This window comes from Martes martes (genome assembly GCF_963455335.1).
Source record: "Martes martes genome assembly, chromosome: 10".
Lineage (NCBI taxonomy): Eukaryota > Metazoa > Chordata > Mammalia > Carnivora > Mustelidae > Martes > Martes martes.
In genome coordinates, this window is record NC_137898.1 from 104,935,968 (window position 1) to 104,953,812 (window position 17,845).

The window sequence follows — 17,845 nt, forward strand, 5'->3', positions numbered from 1 at the left end:
ACAAGAATTGTGGGCACTCATTCTTCCTCACTTATTTTGAACATTTTTAAACATTTCTGTAAGTGGGTAGAATGGAATAATATAATGAATCCTCGGACACTTATTATCTGGTTTTTAACAATGAATACCATTTTAATATATGTCTCCATCAATTTTGTTTTGTGTTGGCTGAAGTATTTTAAAGTAAATGTCAGACAAATGACATTTTTACCTCCAAATATATATGTATGCCTCTTTTTTTCAAAAATGGCATTTCTTACATAAGGACAAAGTTGTTATCATTTCTAAGAAGAGTTACAATAATGTCTTAAGTTCATCTAATACCCTATTCATTTACAAAATTCTCCAGTGGTCCCCAAAACCTCTTTTATCAAACTAGGGTCCACTAAATGATCACACATTCCAGTAATTGGATATTCTACCTCTTAAGTCTCTCTTCTAAAAAGTTTTACTGAGGTATAATTGATGTATTGGACATATTTGATTTATACATTTTGAGATTGGGCATGTGGTAAACCCATAAAACCATTGTCAAAATCAAGGGAGTAAATCCATCCGTCACTTCAATGTTTCCTTGCACCCTTTACTTTTCTTTTGTTAAGTTTTTTTTAATGTGTGTGGTGAGGACACTCAACTTGACCTCTCTACAATTAAGGTGCATGATACAGTATTGCTTGTTAGAGACAGTGTTTTACAGCAGATCTCTAGAACTTACTCATCTTGCGTAACAAACTTTATATCCATGCGCGACTCCCCATTTTCCTTTCCCCCCAGCCCCTGGCAACCACCGTTCTGTTTTTTAAATCTTAATCTAGAATGGTTATCTAAAACAACTTCCTTTTTTTTCTTGACCTTGACTTGTTTAAAAAACAGTTAAAAAAATTTTTTTTAACTCTATTCTGCAGAATATCCCATCTTCTGGATTTTTCTTGTGTTTTTATTCGAGGATAGCTGGCACACAATGTCACATTAGTTTCAGGTGTACAACAGTGATTGACCATATTTATACTTTATGCTTGTGGCCACCACAAGCGTAGTTGCCATCTGTCACCATAAGATGCTATTACAATATCCATGACTATATTCCTTATGTTGTGCTTTTTATTCTCGTGACTAATTCATTCCATATCTGGAAGCCTGCATCTCCCCACCCCCGCTCCCCTCTGGCAACCAGCAGTTTGTTATATGGTATTTGTCTTTCTCAGTCTTATTTCACTGAATATCCTCTAGGTCAATCCCTGCTGTTGCAAATGGCAAAATTCATTCTTTTTTTTATGGCAAAGTAATAGTTCATTGTGTGTGTGTGTGTGTACACCCATCTTCTTTATTCATCTATCCGTGGACACTTATATTGCTTCTATATCTTGACTGTTTAAATAATGCTGCAACAGACATAAGGATACAAATCTTTTCCAAGTAGTGTTTTCATTTTCTTGGGGTAAATGCCTGGTAGTGACATTATTGAATCATATGGTATTTCCACTATTAATTTTCGGAGGAACTTCTGTTTTCCGTAGTTGTTGCCCCAGTTTATATTCCCACCAGTAGTGTATAAGGGTTCCTTTTTTCCCCCAACAGCCTCTGGGTTTTTCTTATTGCTTCCTCATAGTGATACTTAATTTGCTTCTTTATTCTGACAGGTTTCTTACAACCTAGAAATTAGGTCTGGAGATACTGTTAGATTCTGGTTCAACACTTTGGACAAAAATTCTTCACATTGTATCACATCAGAAGACCTATGGTGATGGATTGTCCCACTTTTAACAATGTGCAGGGGGTGTAGATGGGGGCAGGCTGCATTCCCAAGTGTTTAGATGTACTTTCTCTTAGAGCCAGGAAGTCATTTGTGGGGTGACATTGGGGCATCTCGTGAGTAGCTTCAATTACTCTAGAATCTATTAATAACTATTACTTACATAAATGCATTAGGAGTTTAAAACCTGGTGATTTTCGAATTCCACATTTGTTAGCTGGAATAATTCTGTTAAGAAATTTCCTTCGTCAGATCCTTTCATCTCTTTGGTTTCCGTGAAATACAGTTTATACAGGAAAAACAGGAAAAGCAAGATGAATTATTTTGCCTTCCTTATCAACTTTTAGAGTAAACTAATTCTATCCTAGCTACCTCCAATGATGATAAATGAGATTTCCTCTCTATCCCTCTTTCTCTTTCCTCCTCATTATCTTAAAGAATTTTATATATTCAACGTATCTCAAATAATTGTAGCTCTTTTCAGTGTGCAAACTCCCATATTTGACTGGCAAGAACCCCCTCGAGTTCTTTTTCAGAGAAGATAAAACTCCATTTTTTAATTAAAAAGAATTAAACGTTACCTACGAAACTTTATTCCCGGCCACCAGAAGCCTGAAATATAGGAGTGGTGAACTCAGAATTATCTTCCCAGGTAAAAGAAAAGTATGTGATATTAAGAGTAGAGGACTAGGAAGAAAGTGTAAGAAATGTCAGACATTGCAGGGATGGAAAGGAGTTGGATGGAAGTAAATCAAAGAGCAAACACAAATAACTTCAGGACGATTTTTACAATATCCATGAAATTTTAATGCAGTTGTTTTTAGGCTACATTTTGACATTTACACCTAATCCGTATATCCTTCCAGCCAAAGGGAAGAGAAGAGACTGAGACAGACCACCGTGGTTCTTCTAAAAATGCTGAGGAATGTGCACAGCTGGCACCATGCCCCTCCCTCGGCCACACCTCAACCAGAAGTCCCACTTCTGAGAGTTACCTTGTCCTTTAACATCTTATTTTTATTTTTTTATTATGTTCAGTTAGCCAGCATATGATACATCATTACTTTTTGATACAGTGTTCAACGATTCATTAGTTGTGTATAACACCTAGTGCTCATCACCGCAGGTACCCTCCTTAATACCCATTACCCGGTTACCCCTCACCCCAACCCCCACCCCTTCCTTCTGAGACCCTCGTTTGGTTCCTGGAGTCTCCCGTGGTTTGTCTCCCTCTCTGATTTCTTACCTTTCAGTTTTCCCTCCCTTCCCCTGTGGACCTGTGAGCTATTCCTTACCTTGTCCTTTAACCCCATGGCTGACTCCGGAGTCCTTCCTTTATTTTGAAATGGCCTTCGGTGTCTTCTGTAATGTTTATTAATTATATAAGTAAGGACTTTTCCATTTTTTTAAAAGATTTTATTTATTTATTTGACAGAGAGATCACAAGTAGGCAGAGAGGCAGGCAGAGGGAGAGGGGGAAGCAGGCTCCCTGCTGAGCAGAGAGCCCGATGCGGGGCTCGATCCCAGGACCCTGAGATCATAACCTGAGCAAAAGGCAGAGGCTTAACCCACTGAGCCACCCAGGCACCCTTGGACTTTTCTATTTTTAGGAGATTAAAAATTCAAGGAATTCTGCTATATTCCCCAGAATATCATCCACTGTTTTGCTAATGGAGCAGGGCAATTCCTCTAAGCCAAAGTGATTCAAAACATGAGGTATTTGTACTCTTGACAACAGGGAACAGACAGACGGTTGCTGGTGGGGAGCTGGGTGGGGGGGATGGGGTAACTGGGTGATGGGCATTCAGGAGGGCACATGATGTAATGAGCACTGGGCATTGTATGCAACTGATGAATCACTAAATTTTACCCCTGAAGCTAATAATACACTACATGTTAACTAACTTGAATTAAAAAGCAACAACAAAAAAAATTAGGTATTTGTAGTGTCAGTTCACTTTTTTTTTTTTTTTTAAATGTAGTGGAAGTGCCTCGCAAGCTTTGATCACCTAGACACCCACTTGGAAGGGGGCTATCCAATAAGCATATCGCCAGCACATGCCTAGTTAAAGAGAAAGGCCCCCTCCCCCAACTGAGGCTCCTTCGTTTTAGAGATCTTAGATGATTTCACTAGGTTTTTTTTTCTTCTCACACTTTTAATTACTGCTCTTAGGCTTAAAATTCATCAATAAAGAGTGAGACTGCAAAATCCTAAGCCTCCCCACTCGACCCCAATAAAAGCAGAACCTAGGCGCCTTGGTGGCTCAGTTGATTAAGCGTCTGCCTTTGGCTTAGGTCATGATCCCACGGTCCCGGGATCAAGTCCCACATCAGGCTCTCTGCTCAGCGGGAAGCCTGCTTCTCTGTCTCCCACTCCCCCTGCTTGTGTTTCCTCTCTCACTGTCTCTCTCTCTCTCTCTCTCTCTCTCTCTCTTTGTGTGTGTCAAATAAATAAATAAAATCTTTAATTAAAAAAAAAAAAAGCAGAACCCTAGGTCTATAGGTACAGTCTCTCTCTTCATAATCTTGCTCTGTGTCCCTGGGTGTGTGTAATTTTCAGTCCTCATCAGTAAAACCTTTATTTTTTTCAAAGTTTCCTCATGGTGGTTGTTCAAGGGTGTCTTGCGATCATAACCACGAGGGCCAGTCCAACCACGACCTTGGTTATTGATAGGCTGAGACTAGCACAACATAGTGTTCTATGACAACCATCATTACTTAAGTTACAACTCAAAAGCAATAATGCCCAAATTGAAGCCAGAATCTAAATCAGGTTATTCACTTGTAAAACCAAAGCTTAATTGTAAGATTGAACAGCAAGTTTCCCATAGGAAAGTTAGTAAATATTAGTTAATAAAGTAGTAAAATATTTGGATTAAGCACTGGGAATGAGATTAAATTCAAGGGTGGGGTAAAGGCTCGCAATGACTGGTTTGCAATGATTTGAGAATAGTCATTTTTCACGTTAAGTAATATGTGTCAATAAAGGCTAAAAGTTGAATGCTACCCCATAGCACCACCTCCAAAAAAGATAAAAGCAACCCAAGAAATAAAATTATTTGCATCAAAACTTACTATTTCACAATTACCTTAACATGTCTTGCAAAAGATCTGAAAGCTAAGAATTGAGAACAGTTACCTAGATGGGGTACGAGTGGACATGCCTGCGAGGTAGAGAACTTCTCAATCAAGAGTGGGCCAGAGGGACTTTGAATCTTTTGCTACTATAATTTAGATTTGGTTTGATTTTACTGCAGTCTTTGCTTCTTTAATCTGATGAGCACGAGGGAACAAAATAATAGAAATATTTGGCTACACTGAATTTGGTCTATTAAAATTAAGCACCTTGACACATTACAGTGGAACCATTCCTGTCGTGGCATACTTCCTTCCCTTGAAATGATCATCTGAATAACACTGAACGAAATAACGCATCTTCTGTATGAGCAAGTGCTGGTTGTCGACTTCGATAAAGTAACAGCTTAGGTTGAACTTACATTGTTCGAGTGATCTCACTAAGTACTTTAGATGAATCCTAGCGAGCAGATACTGCTAATATCCATTTCACAGATGGTGCAGCTAAGGTAGAGAAAGGTGACGTAAGTTGTCCAAGGACCCCACGCTCGGCAGCGACCAAGCTGGGATTCAAAAACCAGGCTGTTCAGAGCTTAGTTTCTTAATCACTAGTTCGCTATGATTGTAACCATCTATTGGCAAATACATTCATCATTCATTCTCCCATCCAGTGGTTGTATGTTGAATGCTTCCTATATCCCACTCAATTGTGCTGGGCATTGTAGATAGAAAAATAAGGCTAGAACCCTTCCCTGAAAGTAGAATCCAGTGCACATTTTCTCCTTAGCCTTAACCTCAGGATAACCCACTTAAGCTTCTAAGTTTGCCCTGTTCCAAAGTCCCCAGCCAACTCTCCCAGAACTCAGATTTTCCGGGGGCCACACGATTGTGGGGGCGCTTATCTCCACAACAGGCCCTGAAGGAGGACCCGCTGAACCCAACCAGTCCTGGTGGAGAGAAGGGTTTAGAAGGTGGAGGAGGGCTTCCAGGCCACTGCAGGGGAGGCAAGGGAGGGAACACCCCAAACTGTGAGCTGGATTTGCTTGTACCTACCCTGACTCTTCCAGATCCTTCTCCCTGAGAGGCATGTGGCCTTATTTCAGATTTGCAAATGAGAAAACAAGCTCGTGGAAGTTAAGTGGCTTTTTGAAGGTCATCCAACTCGTGAAGTAGTGAAGATTACATTTGAGGTTAGGAATGTTGAAGCAGGGGATGGTACTCTCCACTCTGGCAGGGTCCCCAAGCCTTCAGGGTTGGCTGGAATCCCTCCTGCGACCTGGAGAGGTCTGATTGCGTGTTTCCCCTCCAACTCGGTGTTGGTGACACCACCCTGGTAGTTTGCAACCAGCCATGGAAGGGAGTTCTTACCCCCACAGAATGTGGCAGATGTTACAGATCAGGGCTTTTTTTTTTTTGGTCCAGGTTGCTGGTGGTTGAACCCTTACCCGCACCCCAGTGGTTTCTGTTAAGTGGAGAACAGGCATGAGACCTAGGCTAGAAAGGACTCTTAGCTAATGATGCAGGACAGAGCCAGGGAGAGTTAGGCTAAGAGGAGGGCCAGCCAGGAAGTAACCAGGGCTCTAAACCAGAGGTCAGCAAATTGTTCTGTGAAAGGCCAGATGACAAATACCTTAGGCTTTGCTGGCCATATATTCTTCTTTGTTTTTCTTTTCTTACTAACCTTTAAAAAGGTAAAAACCATTCTTACCTTGCAGGTAATGTACAAAGAGGTGGCAGGCTGCGTTCGGCTGCTAGCCATCACTCGGCTGACCCTTGCTATGAACTAGCACCAGATCTATGGAAATGCCAAACCTGTTTGTTCCAATTATTCTTAGAGGAAGTGTTCTTTGGGATTGGAACGAACACTGCCATCATCTGTTTCCAGTATGAAACACTGAAAATACTACCTGCCTACCCCCTAAAGAGGCCTCCTACCAGCTGCCTTCTGAGTAGAGCAGATCTTCTTAATCACAGAACTTTTACTTGGTTTAGTGGGATATGCAACTTTGGGTCTGAGCTGAATTGTTCAGGATAATTGGGGCAGCTTTGAACTTTCTCTGCTTTACCCCTTAACGGTCCTCTGGTTACCTTCTCAATTATATGCTCCCCCAGTAGCTAAAGAGCTGATCATCGTGAATAGCTAAAATGGTTATTTCTCTGCCTGCACCGTACTTTGCAGAAAGTACATATTCTAGATCTGTGATCTAGATAATTCAGAGATGAGTAAAGTATACAAGAAACATACCCACCTATAGTCCAGAGCATTTTTGTTCCATCTACCAGCCTCTCTTCTTCCTGGGATAACTCCTATGTAGGAAAGGGAGTGAACATCTCTGAGTACCAGAATCCTTTTTTTTCCCCCCCATGAAGTAGAGCAAAAAAAAAAAAAAAAAAAGAGGCATAGAGAACTACTTTCACTGGATCCAGAGCAGGGGAGGGGAGGGACAAGCTACCTGTTGTCAGGCCCCACTGAGGCTGCCTTTCTTTGACAGAATGACAAATCTTCCAGGAGGATTGTGAGTTACCTATCTTGGAGTTGCTTCTCTCTACTTCTCCTAGGGTCCTGTGGTGAGAACATAGGGAAGAGGTTTAATATCTTTATTAAAAGATTTTATTTATTTGACAGAGAGCAAAAGAGTACAGGCACAGGGGGAGTGGCCGGGAGAGGGGGAGAAGCAGGCTCCCCACTGAGCAGGGAGGCTGAGGCGGGACTGGATCCTAGGACCCTGGAATCATGACCTGAGCCAAAGGCCGTCCCTTATCAGACTGAACCACCCAGGCGTCCCAAGGCAACAGGTTTACATGAACACTGAGGAGGGATAGACAGGACAAATGTACATACATGATAAAATAAAATAAAATAAAAATAAATAAAGTTTATTTGGTTGGTCAAAAGTTAAACCTGGCAATTCACGTCTTCTAAAGGCTTCACAGGTAACTTCACACCCTCCTTTGGCTATTTTGAAGTGGGTTTCTATCACCTATTTTTGTTTCTGTATTTGTATTTTTTTTTAAGTCTTACTGAATACAAAGGATGAAAGCCATGAAAGAATTTATATAATTGTCAGACAAAATTGTGATTTTCCCAAAGCTTCTCTATATTCTTAATAAAAATTACTTTCTCAAAGATGGTACATAAATCATAAGGTTGGTTTAGTCAGTTGATCTTTCCTTAAATTTTATCTTAATTCCAGTAGAGTTCACATACAGTGTTCTATTAGGTTTGGGGGTACAATACAGTGATTCAATAATTCCATATGTCACTCAGTGCTCATCATAAGTGCACTCCTAATCCTTTCACCTATTAAAGTCCCCTGCTGTTGTTGTATTACTATCAATTACTTCCTTTATGGTTGTTATTCACTGCTTTACATATGGCTACTCCCACGTTGGGTACATAAATACCTACAATTGCTATATTTTCTTATTGGATTGTTCCCTTTATGATTATGTAGTGTCCTGCCTTGTCTCTTAAAGTCTATTTTGTGCAGTGTTAGCATTGCTACCCTGGGTTTCTCTTCACTTCCATTTTCACGATAAATTCTTTTCCATCCCCTCACTTTTGATCTGCATGTGTCTTTAGGTCTGAAATACGTCTCTTGCAGGCAGCATATAGATGGGTCTTTAAAAAATTTATTTATTTATTCATTCATTAATTTATTTATTTCTTATTTAATTATTTTTATTAACGTATAATGTACCATTTGCCCCAGGGGTACAGGTTTGTGAATCACCAGGTTTAAACACTTCACAATACTCACCGTAGTACATACCCTCCCCAATGTCCCTAACCAAGCCACCCTGTCCCTATCTTCCCTCCCCCAAGCAGCCCTCAGTTTGTTTTGTGAGATTAAGAGTCTCTTATGATATGATGGGTCTTTTTTTAATCTATTCTGGCACCCTATGTCTTTTGAAGTATTTAGTCCATTTACATATCAAAATTATTGAAAGGTATGTACCTATTGCCATTTTGTTACTTTATGGTGATTTTGTAGTTCTTCTCTGTCCCTTTCTTCTCTTGCTCTCTTCTCTCACAGTTTGCTGTCTTTCTTTAGTGAAACACTTGGATTTCTGTTTTTCGCGTACTATTACTGGTTTTTGTTTTGTGGTTACCATTAGGCTTATGTATAACCTCTTATGCCCCCTGTCGGGGCTGCTTACACACTGCCAGGCTTGTGGCTTTGCTTTGGATGGACGCCTGCCAAGGACATGTTGGAAGATGTATCCGCAGGAGAACACAGGGGTGGGTGATGTGGTGCCAGTAAGGTCTGCGTAGGTCCACTCCAGGAGGGGCTTTGTAGCTGCCTGGGAAACCTGCCAAGGCTGGCTGGGTCTTGAATCTCACCAGGGCGGGGCAGGCTATTAGCAGGCTAGGTGGAGAGCGTTGGTACTGTGCTTGTTCCCATGGGTGCCTGTGTATCTAGGCTGGGGGGTGAGGGAGAGAAACGGCGCTTACCAGCTCCTTTGGCCTTGGAGGAGTCCCTTAAAGATCCTTGCCCCTCTAGCGCATGCTCTGAGATTATTAAATCTTGCAGTATACTCAGGCATTTTTCACACTGCTACTTCTGTGATGTATCTCAGCGGGCTGTTTGTTGTGGTATCTTTTTTAAGAGCAGGGACTCCCTTTCCTATAGCCCTCCCGCTCTCCCAGAGCCGAGCCTACTGATTTTTAATATTCCAGGTGTTAAACCCCACTGATTGCCCCCTCTGGTTTTCAAAACCAAATGTTACCAGAATTTGTCCTTCCGGCTTGAGTTCCTCACCCTGGGGTACCTGGCATTTTCCTCTCTTCCCTCTGTACCAAGGGCATTCCTCCCTCCTGTGGATAGTCCTTCAGGTCCATTTGTCTCCTAATGGTGTCTCCACACTTCCCTACCCTCTTTGGGGTAGCCCCCTCTCTTTCATGTAGCCATTTAGCTGTTTACAGTCTCCTCTACCAGTCTTCAGATCATTTCCTGGTTTATTTACACTGATGCAGCTCTTACAGAGTTTTATCTATGGGGACAAGGTAAGCCCAGGATCCTAATACTCCACCATCTTCCGTGGAAGCCCTTTTTGGCTGATACTCAGTTAATAGTTTGGTCTTTGTGAGCATTTTTTTTTTTTTTTACATCATTACAGTGTTTTGTATGTGTTAAATTAACATTCCCTTGGCCTCTGTTTAATTTTATGTGCTCACTACAGAAAAAATCTTAAGAGTAGATTATTGAAAGGAAAGGGAGTGATAAAACCAGTAACATAAATACTTCAACTCAAAGTAATTTTTAAACGTGAAGAGCTTCTTTTCAAACATCTGTGAATGTGGTGACTTTATGCAATTAAGTAAAAAAGTATAAAAATGCAATAAAGCCATGAATCTCATAATTTTATGGCATCAGTAATCTACTTGTCCTATGGGTATTACTTTTTATGAGATTTTTGTCAAATATGCAGTAGAAGAAAAATATCCGATGTCTATTTCCTTCACTTCTGGCGATAGGCTCTGGCCACAAGAGTAGACATAGGGTCTGGCTTGATGATCAAGATCATTTATCCTCCTGGCCACTAGTGCTGGTTCCAACATGGACACGTAACCCAAGCCGGGACAACCAGAGTCTTCTGGGTTTTATCTCTATATAGACACTAGGAGAGCGTTCTCTTCCTCTGGGATTACAAGTCACAAGGATATGTAACCTTTTTCATCTGTCACATGTAAAGATCCCACCTGAAAATTAAACCAACACAGAAACACAGGGCCGAGAGGCGACAAGGGGAGACCGAGAACTAACATTGTACTTTCAGCATCTGGGTGCAACATCCCTTGGCTTTTCTGCCTTTTCTGCATTTACCAGTTATATGAGTCAATACATTCCTTCCTATCCCTCATTAGGTATTTTGAGGTGGATTTCTATCACCTGTAAAAAAAAAAGTTCTATCTAACACAAGTCAAAGCCGTCAAAGATTTTTATACTTGTCATACTAAGCACAGTCCTCCCACCCCTGCTAAAGCAATCTTTTTTTTCCTCTGGAGCAGGAACAAAATATTGCCTTCCAGTACAAATCTGATGAATTCTGTCAATGAAGTCAAAGGAAAGGCTAGAATTACCAAGCTATCAGTCAGCATAGCACTCCTCCAAATGAGAAAATGTCTAAGTCAAACCACTGATAAGTTTACAAAGCCAATCATGAGTTAATGACAAACACGCTTAGTGCTAAATCAAAAGGAACTGTTGGCAAAAATCTTTCATCAAATGATACTGCTGTACAAACATTATGTCAATAACATACAGTGTGAATTGAAAGGTGTGTACTAGAACACGTTTTGCTTTGTAGTAGGTTGAAGTGATTGATAATGTAGAGTATGAGTAAGTTGTTGGCATCTGTGCATGTTTTTAAGATGGAAGCACTTGATTTTTTGCTTCTGGTTTTCATTGAATACTCATACTTTAGAGGAAGAATTTTCATGTGCATTATTTTGTGAACTGTGGTGTAGAATGGAAAGGAGCTTTGGGATTTCTCCTGCTGGAGCAGGAGCTCTGTCTGCAGCACGACTTCGACCTGAAGCCAATTCGCTTGTTGTTTGATTAACAGAACAGTTTTTAAACCATGTGCTTCCTAATGTTGATTCATTATGGAAGAAAATAAGGAATTCAAGTCAATATCCGTTACTGAACAACTGAGACTATTTCATTTCGGGTTGGGCAAAGAAATGAAATGCTCTTGGTTTCCACATTGAAGTTTATTTGCTACGAAAGGAAAAGAACAGACATCAGGAATTTGTGTGTGTTTGGTAAAATACACATAGCATGAAATTTACCATCTTAACAATTATTGAATGTGCATTTTGATAGCCTTAAGTATACTCACTTTGGTGTGCAATGTATCTCTAGAAACTTGATCTTGCAATACTAAAACTATACCCACCAAACATTAATCCCCCCCTCCCCTCAACATTGGATAGTTGCCTTTGTACTTTGTTTTCATGATTGTGACTACTTTAGAAACTTCATATGGAATCATTCAATCTTTGTCTTCTATTGACTGGCTTATTTTGCTTAGTATAATGTCCTCCACATTTATCCATGTTGTAGCATGTGACAGAATCTCCTTTTTAAAGACCATATTGTATGTTTATACATGCATATAAAGACCCATTGCATGTGTATACCACGTTTTCTTTATCTGTTCATGTATTGATGAACATTTGGGTTATTGCCATATCTTGACTATCCTTATTAACGCTGTAGGGAACATGGGAAGGCATATTATCTCTTCAGAAACCTGATTTCAGTTCCTTTGGATATCCAGAAGTAGAATTGTTGGGTTATATGGTAATTCTGTTTTTAACTCCTTGAGGAGCCCCCATATAGTTTTCCATAATAATTGTACCACTTTCTGTTCACACCAATGGTACACAAAAGTTCCAATTTCTCCACATCCTCACCAATACTCGCTATTTTCTGTTCTTAGAATAGTGGTCAACCTTTCGTGTGAGGTGGTATCTTACTGTGTGGGGGTTGTTCTTTTTTTAAAATTTTCCTTTACTGAAGTATGATTGACATAAATATTATATTAATCTCAGGTGCATGACACGGTAGTTGCCAAGTCTCTATGCTGTGCTCACCGCAAGTGTGCTGCCATCTGTCACCATGCCGCGCTAGTACAGACCCTTTGACTCCATTCCTGCACTTATTTTGCTCATCCACCATCTATCGCCCCTCTGACAACCATTAGATTGTTCTCTGTACTTTATGCTGTGTTTCTGCTTTTTATTGTTTCTCATTGTTTTGTTTTTTAGACTCCACATATAATTGAAATCAGGGTATTTGTCTTTTTCAGTCTGAATTATTTCACTTAGCATAATACCCTCTAGGCCCATCCATGTTGTTGCAAGGGGCAAGATCTCGTTCTTTCTTATGGCTGAGTAATATTCCTGTGTGTGTGTGTGCGCGCGCGTGCACGTGTGTGTGTATCATATCTTTATCCATTTATCTATCAATGGAGATGTTGCTTCCATATCTTGGCTATTAAAACTGCAAAATACATAGGGGTGCACATATCTTTTTTGAAATAGTGTTTTTATTTTCTTTGGGTACATACCCAGAGTGGAATTACTGGATCAGAGGATATTTCTACTCTTTTTTTTTTTCCCGAAGGAAAATTCATACTGCTTTCTACAGTGTCTGCATCAATTTACATTACCCCCAACAGTGCACTGAGGTTTCTTTTTTCGCCACATCTTCACCAACACTTACTTTTTCTTTTTTTTTTTTTTTTTGGGGTCTAGTCATTTCGACAGGTGTAAGGTGATAGCTCATTGTAGTGTCGATTTTCATTTGCCTGAAGATAAGTGATGTTGAGCATCTTTTCATGTGTATGTTGCCATTTGTGTGTCTTCTTGGGAGAAACGTCTATTCAAGTCCTTTGCCCAATCTTTAAGTAGGTATTTCTTTTGTTACTGAGTTATAATATTTCCTTATATATTCTACATATCAAACCTTTATCAGCTATGTGATTTGCAATTACTTTTTCCCATTCTGCGGGCTGTCTCTTCATTCTGTTGATTCCTTTGACATGCAGAAGTTTTTAAATTTGGTGCAGCCTAACAAAAAAATAAATAAAATAAATTGTGTGTTCCCATTTATCAATTTTTTTTCTTTTGTTGCCTATGCTTTTTTTTTTTTTTTTGTCATGTCAGAGAAATCATTGCCAAGCTTAACGTTGTAAGCCTTCCCCCCCCCCCCATGTTTTCTTCTAAGGTTTGAATAATTTTAGACATTTTATTTAGGTCTTTGTCCATTTTGTGTTAACTTTTGTATTTGGTGTAAGGTAAGGGTCCAACCTAATTCTTTTGCATGTGATTATCCAGTTTTTTGGCAACATTTGCTGAGAAGACCATCCTTTCCCTATTTGTAGGCTTGGCATCCTTGTTGAAAATCATTTTACCATATATGCGGAGGGTTATTTTTGGGTCTTGTATCCTGTTCCATTGGTTTATGAATCTATTTTTTATGCCCATATCATATCAGCTCATCAGCTGTTGCTTTCTAATATCATTTTGATATTGGGCAATCTGAGACTTCTAGCTTTGTTCTTCTATTTCAAATTTGTTTAGGTTATTTAGGATCCCTTGAGATTCCATATTAACTTTAAGATATTTTTCTATTTATGCAAGAAAAATGCCACTGGAACTTTGATAAGGACTGCATTTGTAGATTGCCTTGGGTAGTATTAACATTCTAACAATATTAAGCCTTCTAGTCCACAATTATGGGATGTCTTTGCATCTATTTGTATCTTCTTCACTTTCTTTTAGCAAATGTTTTATATTTTTCAGTGTACTAGTCTTTCACCTCCTTGGTTAAGTTTATTCCAAAGTATTTTATTCTTTCTAATGTTATAGCAAATGGGATTTTTTTCTTAATTTCCTTTTCAAATTAGTGTTCGTTATAGAAATGCAACTAATTTCCAAGTGTTGATTTTGTGTCCTGCAAATTAGCTAAATTTAGTAGTTCCAACAATTCTTTTGTGGAATCCTTAGGATTTTCTAAATATAAGATTCTGTCCTATGCAAACAGAGACTTTTACTTCTTTTCCAATTTGTATATCCCTTATTTCTTTTTCTCATTTAATTGCTCTGTCTGGAATTTCCACCACTACTTGAATAGTTCTGTGAATTGTGCTACAAGCCCTTGTTTTGTTCATGATCTTAGAGGAAAATCTCTTTCTTTCCCTATTGAATTTTTGTTGGCTGTGGGCTTTTATATACAGCTTTTGTTATTGTGGGGTAATTTCTTCTATTCCTAGTTTTTTTTTTTTTAATGTTTTTCTTATAAAAGGACATAGAATTTAAATTTTTTTTTTCTGCATTGATTAAAATGATGTGGCTTTTGACATTTTGTCAGTGTGGTATATTACATTGATTTTTTAATCTGCTGAACTATCCTTGTTTCCAGACATAAACGCCACTCAGTCACAAAGTACCATCCTTTCAATGTGCTGATGAATTTACTTTGTTAGTATCTTGTTTAAGGTTTTTGAATCAAGGGTGCCTCGGTGGTTCAGTTGTTAAGCATCTGCCTTTGGCTCAGGTCCCAGGGTGCTGGAATCGAGGCCCACGTTGGGCTCCCTACTCAGTGGGAAGCCTGCTTCTCTCTCTCCCACTCTCCCGGCTTGTGTTCCCTCTCTCGCTGTGTCTCTCTCTGTCAAATAAATAAAATCTTTTTGAAAAAAAGATTTTTGCATCAATATTCATCAGGGATATTGGTCTACAGTTTTCTTTTTGTGTCTTTGTCTGGTTTTTGTATTGAAGTAATGGCCTCACAGAATGAGTTAGTCAGTGTTTCGTCCTCTTCTATTCTTTGTAAGAGTTTGGGAAGGATTGATGTTAATTATTCTTTAAATGTTTGGTAGAGTTCTCCAGTGAAGCCATCTGGTCCTGGGATTTTCTTTGTTGGGAGGTTTTTTGATTACTGCTTCAATCTCTTTCTTGCATTAAATGTAGTTATATATTTTCAGATGTATTCTTCATGAGTCAGTCTTGGTAGGTTTCATGTTTCTAGGAATTCATCCATTTCTTTTCAGTTGTCCAATCTGTTGGCATATAATTGTTCATAAACTTCCCTTTTGTAGCACTTTTGCAACATCCCAGAAGTCTCAATATTTTGTGTGTTTATTCTCACTTGTCTCCAAATATTTTCCAAATTTTATTTCTTCTTTGATCTATCAATTAGGAGTGCATGGTTTAATTTCCACATATTTAAGAATTTTTCTGTTTTCCTTATGCAAATGATTTCTAGTTTTATTCCATTGTGTATACCCGGGTTCTTGAAACAGGCCTAATAATACCAGTAAAGAACATTTTTACCATTTCAAATGGCTTGCTCAAGTCTTATATATTAGCAATATAGTCAATATCTTCAATCACCTGAAACTATGACTTCAAGGCCAAAACATTATAAAATATGTAGGTACCGGGATTTTTTTTTTTTTTTTTTTTTAAAGACTGAGCTGGAAGTCTTTAAATGTCTTAAAAGTCAGGAGTTTGATGTTTAACAACATTTGATGATTTCTTTTACTTACCATAAAATTAATAAAATATCACTGGCTTGTTTTTAAAAATATAGCCAAATATCACAACAAAACATTTTTATATATTTATATAAATAGCATTGGGCTCTCTGCTCCGTGGGGAGCCTGCTTCCTCCTCTCTCTCTGCCTGCCTCTCTGCCTACTTGTGATCTCTCTCATCCGGTCAAATAAATAAAATCTTAAAAAAAAAAAAAAAACAGTCACGTGTGGCTTGTAGCTATTCTATGATATGGTGCAGCTGTAGCGTAAGAGGTGTACTAATTGGTCACACTTTCGTTAGGGCCATGTGAGATGGGGTGGAAGGCATGTTGTAGAGTGATGTAAGACAACCTTCAGTGCTTCCGGAAGCATCATAATAAGACCAGACACTTTGTCCTATTAGAACTAGGATGAAGGAATTTGAAGTGGCCGTGGGGAGGGGAAATGCTAAGTCACGTAAGCAGGTGAGAGTACATTAGCTGGAAGAATAGATTTATTTCGAAAGTTTCCTTTAGGGGCGCCTGGCTGGCTCATTCAGTAGGGCATGTGACTCTTGATCTTGGGGCTGTGAATCCAAGCCTCATGTTGGGTAGTACTTAAATAAAAAACCTTAAAATAAAGTTTCCTTTAAAAAGAATTAGCATGAGTAAGTAACTTGATACAAGAAAAAGCTTTCCTTTTTTTTTTTTTAAGATTTTATTTATTTATTCGACAGAGAGAGAGAAAGATCACAAGTAGGCAGGGAAGTAGGCAGAGAGAAAGGGGAAAGCAGGCTCCCTGCTGCTCAGTCCCAGCACCCTGAGATCATGACATGAGCCGAAGGCAGGGGCTTAACCCACTGAGCCACCCAGGCGCCCCACAAGAAAGAGCCTTCTCATGTGTGCTCCCTCCTCCTGAGAGGAGCCTTGACCATGGCACCATTGCTCTAATATTACATTTTCACTTCTCACTGAGAAGCACGTTCCAGACAAAGAAATCATCCTGGAGTAACAGTTCTACTCTTCACACTTTGAACATGTTAATGGGAAGAGTACCTGCTCTCACGCTGAAAAGAATATTTACAGATAAAGTTTATAAAATCATCTCCAGTCCTCTGGAGGGGATCTCACCTCACACCTCTAGGGTCTGCAAGAATCAGTGTTTCAGGATCTGTATGTTGACATACTACTTAGTTTCTCTCAATGCGTTTGTGCATTTTGACTGTGATCCCTGACTCTTCCTCGAATCCAAAGTACAACTGGTTACCAAATTCCAAATAATTTTCTTAAACAAGAAGACTTCTTTTCTGATTCCACCAAGTTTTCTCCTACAGATCACATTTTCTCTAAACTTAAATTATTTAGACTATTCATTTCTGGGCCATGCATTTCTTTCAACTAAATTATGAATGATGATCTGCTATTCTGTCACTACACTCAGCATTGAAGACATTCCTTCACGTTTCGTTTCTTCTTCTGTGCAGCATTATTCACAATTGCCAAAAAGTGGAAACATCCATCAACAGATGATGTCCATCAAAAGATGATGGATAAACAAAATGTCAAGTACACATCGTAAGAAATGTTACTCAGTCTTAAAGAAAAAAGGAAATTCTGACACAGGCAAAATCATGGATAAACCTTGAGGACATTATATTGAGTGAAATCAGTGGGTACAAAAGACAAATATTGTTGGGGCGCCTGGGTGGCTCAGTGGGTTAAGCCTCTGCCTTCTGCTCAGGTCATGATCTCAGGGTCCTGGGATCGAGCCCCGCATCAGGCTCTCTGCTCAGCGGGGAGCTTGCTTCCTCCTCTCTCTCTGCCTGCCTCTCTGCCTACTTGTGATCTCGCTGGTCTAATATATATATATATATATATATATATATATATATATATATATATATAAAATCTTAAAGAAAGACAGACAAATATTGTATAACTCCACTTATATGAGCTACCTAGAATAGTATAATTCACAGAGACAGAGTAG